The 4,108-nt window shown below is 35.8% G+C and overlaps 1 long non-coding RNA gene across 1 annotated transcript; it reads right to left on the bottom strand.

Moving 5' to 3' along the window:
- Positions 1–2,641: 2,641 nt before the first annotated feature.
- Positions 2,642–3,452, bottom strand: LOC129876116 (uncharacterized). Its single transcript, XR_008763314.1, has 2 exons — positions 3,153–3,452; positions 2,642–3,085 (listed from the first exon to the last, which is right to left on the bottom strand). It is a non-coding gene; the product is annotated as an uncharacterized LOC129876116 (long non-coding RNA).
- Positions 3,453–4,108: the final 656 nt, after the last annotated feature.

Raw genomic sequence — 4,108 nt, 5'->3', positions numbered from 1 at the left:
TACGACCTTCCCCATGGGTGGTATAACCTTCTACAAACCATCATGTTGGTCCATAGAAAATCTTTTGTGACTTGATATTTTGCCAACCTTCAAGACTTGTGAAACCCCATGTCTTTTTCTTTTTGCATAATATACGTAGTGTGGCGTGGTTATATAAGGTGTAATGACTTGGTATAGTACATCAGGAGAATGATACTAAAAATGTGTGTAATATCAAGAAACTAAAATTTTAGGTCAAAGGAATCCCTTAAACAAAGGTTCGTGGTTAAAGAAATGGTTTGGGTAGAACTCCGTCCGTTCGGAAGATTTAAAATAACTTGCACTTTCGAGATAAGACCAAAAGTGTCTAATATGCTAAGAATATTGTGTTATGAGGTATTATATTAGCACAATGGTCATATGTTCAGTTTTTGAGTCAAGCTAGTTTCAAAATAAAAGTCGGTAAAGGTTATCATAAGTTTCTCTTATAATTATTTTTAAACTTTGGGTCAAATGTCTCAGATCATTTCTCCCACTATATAAAGAATTATCAAAACCACTACCCAAATCAAAGTTCTATGAGTCTAATTTGCAACCAAAAAAATGATACGTCAATCCGACATTAGAGTAAAAAGTTATGATTGTTTTACCGCGGACTGTCTGGGCAAAAACTAGGTCGGGTCAACAATTTGGTTAAGTCAGCCTTTGGACATTTTAAAGTATCAAAACATTCTATTTTCGTCCCAAAACAGTAAGCAAGCTAAAGATAAGGGTTCCATGGTATTCTTGGGTGATCAAGGTGAGTTTTAACGATTTCTACTATTAAAGTTTATCCCCGTGCCTAGAAATGTGATCTCTACGTGTGGAAATTATTTTCCCATTCTATTAGCTGTGTTTGGAGCTATTTTTGAAAGATAGGACTTTGTAGTTTTTGGTGTTTTTTCTAGCTTATTTGAAAAACATATGAGGTTCCACGAGGTATTTACATGTTATACGGAAGTGATTACAAGGTTATGAGAATAAGAGTACTAATGAGCCAAGATTGGCTACGTTCTTGTTATGGCCTAATATGTCCATTCAAAGTTCATATCATACATGGAATTTTATGTATGGACTCCGAGCTATAATTGAAAGTAAGGGGCCTATTTTCCCAAAAGACTATATATATTGTATAGATGGCCACATATTGGCAATATGATGCCGATTAGCTACCGGAAGAGACCGTCATTGCTAGCATTTGGTTGGTTATGTCATGCATTTGCATCAATATATATGTATTCACGACATACAATTACACAAGAATACCATACATATTTTATTACTATGAGATTGGATGTCGGCCGTGGAGGCTATCAGAGTTTCAGTGTCAGGTGGTATCTCGACGACCCTTTTTACAACAGTTATTTATGATTCTACTTTCTGCCTTACATAATAGTACATTTTATTCGTATTGATGTCTTGTTGCCTTGGAACACTGCATTTTTGTTTTGTGTGTGTAGATCCAGGTAGGGATTCTGATCGACCCCTCCGCTAGGATTCAGGATTCAGCTGGGAGTTGGTAAGCTCCACCTCATACTGGAGCTTTCATAGGATATTTAATTTTGTTGTACAGTGTGGGTATATCCGGGACCTTGTACCGATAGTGCTTATGACACTCTTAGAGGCTATTGTGGACACACTATTCTGGGTTTTCTTTTTGCAGCTTTCAGTCTCCAGCCCATAGTCTTGGCATGTATATACATGTGTATGCATGTATGTCTTCAGTTGCGGCCCCGTCGACTAGCTAATAATGTACTTGCTCTTTCTTTGTTGAGTATAGGGTATATTCAGGCGGCTGCTACAAGATCTCAACTGTGAGACGTGCGACTTATGAATCCATGGGTGAGCCACTTCTTCCGGGCTGCCATGGATTCTCCTTTGTTTCTTTGTCCATCTTTTAGGACTTATACATTCTTACATTTAGTTTTATGTTTATTATTTGGGGTTGCATCCCCTTATTCTAGATTATTTAGAGTTTTGGTACTGTGACTTTTAAGTTTTAGGGAGTTAGTTCCACAAATGATGTTTGAGTACTTGATTGAGTTTATGGGAACTTATCATTTATTGTTTTAAACTATTTTCTTAGTATTTTATTTAATGAGTTGTGCCTTTAAATGGTTTTATGGATTAAGTTCGATTAATAATTGGTTTTCCACCAAAGGGTTAATGTGGGTGCCACTCACGGCGGGTTGGGGTCATGACATAAATCTAGGTCAGAGCTCATATGATTTTTGTATAAGGGACAATATAAGGGATTTGATTTATGTTGAGGCACAAGATATAGGTGCGGCCACAAACGTGGAAGCAAAGGTCATTGACATTTGAAAGGTGTTCAGTATTGTTCACGTAAGAGGCTTAATAACATAATTCTTGAGACTTATTCACATACTCTCGGGAACATGATGTTAAGAAAGTGGAAGATACCATGAAAAAATGCAAACAAAATCGAAGCTATTGATCAACATATTACTAATCAAGCAAACATTCACATAAAACACATCTTCATGGAAGTAAATCAACTAGCGCATTACATGGCTAGCATTGCTTTCAATCAAAGGGGTGTTTTACGGTTTCAGGGGTTCAGTGAGCTACCGAGCAAAGGAAAAAATATCATAAACATGGATAAAAAGCAAATAGCAACACTCAAAATAAATATCAGGAAAATTACATTAACATGCTAAATCAGTCGCAAAAGAAATCAAGAAAACACAACTATAATATTTACATAGCAAAGTTTTTCCCCTCTAAAAGCCATGCTGACTAAGCTTCCTAGCATAAACTATTTCAGCTTATAAAAAGGACCAACAAAAGGAGAGGATTTTGAAATCGGATCAACTAACTGTAGAGCAGATTCAATCAAGAGCTTCAAAGGAAAGAACAGGAGAGCAACACCATCTTCTCCACTAGTGCTTCAGCTAAAAACACAATAGAAAGTAAATGATGCAGCTAGGAGAGAAGCACTAATAGGGAGAAAGTACACCTACAACAAGCTTCAATACTGATTCACTTGGCTCAAACCCTTCGACGAGTTCAGCTTGAACTCAAAGATCTCTACCAGAATACACATCTGCAAACAGAAAGAGTTAAAGGGAAGAAAAGTATAGATAGAAAAGTAAACAAAAAAAAATACTCACTTCTGAGAGTTGAATGCAAACTTCCAAAGTCATCGATGAAGAATTTGATGATCCAAAGGAGAAGAGAGAGCAAGCTATGGTTGAAAGGCAATTGGAACATAGCGGTGGAGGAGTGGAGAAGACGAACAATGAGAGAAAAGCAAATAGAAAACCCTATTTTTTAGGGATGTGTTTGATGAATTTTGTCACTTTTGTACCAACAACAACAACAACAATCCAGTGAAATCTCACAACGTGGGTCTGGAGAGGGTAAAATGTACGCAGACCTTACTCCTACCAAGGTAGGACGGTTGTTTCCGAGAGATCCTCGGCTCAAAAGAAACATAAAAAGAGGTCAGATAACACTTTTGTACCAAGTTATATGTATATTTCCTTTTTTGGGCCTTCTCTTTTCTTGTTTTAGACTTGGGCTAATAGCACTTTGGCTATAGCTTGTTTACGGTTTTCATCAATAAAACGGACCTCTGATGCATAAGACTATTAAAATAAATAAATAAATTAATTAATTAAATGACAAAAATTATTTCTTCAAAATTAACGTCTCTTTTTGTTTTAGCTTACACGATACTTTTTATGTTGAGATATCCCAAATGTCATTACAGATCATGAGTAAATAAGATAAGAAGAATAGTACAAATATTTACCAAATAGATGATATAAAATTTAAGGAATTTCAGTATAAAATGAAAGGAAAAAAAAAGAACCACAATCTTATTGGGTAGAAAAGGACCATAAAGTCTAGCGGAAAATCGTTTACTACATTTAAGAGTACCATTTTTATGAAATATTTTAGTAGCTTAGTTGATTGACTACGTTAGTTCTCACCTTGTTGATGGGAGTTTGATTCTCCAACTTCCAATCCCCTGCTTGTTTCCCCTTCCCCTACCTCAAACTAAAAAAATAAATAAAAGGGTACCATTTTCACACACATATATATACACCATTGCCTATTTCAT

The sequence above is a fragment of the Solanum dulcamara genome, chromosome 2 (genome assembly GCF_947179165.1).
Source record: "Solanum dulcamara chromosome 2, daSolDulc1.2, whole genome shotgun sequence".
NCBI lineage: Eukaryota > Viridiplantae > Streptophyta > Magnoliopsida > Solanales > Solanaceae > Solanum > Solanum dulcamara.
This window is presented reverse-complemented; position numbering and strand designations above follow the sequence as displayed.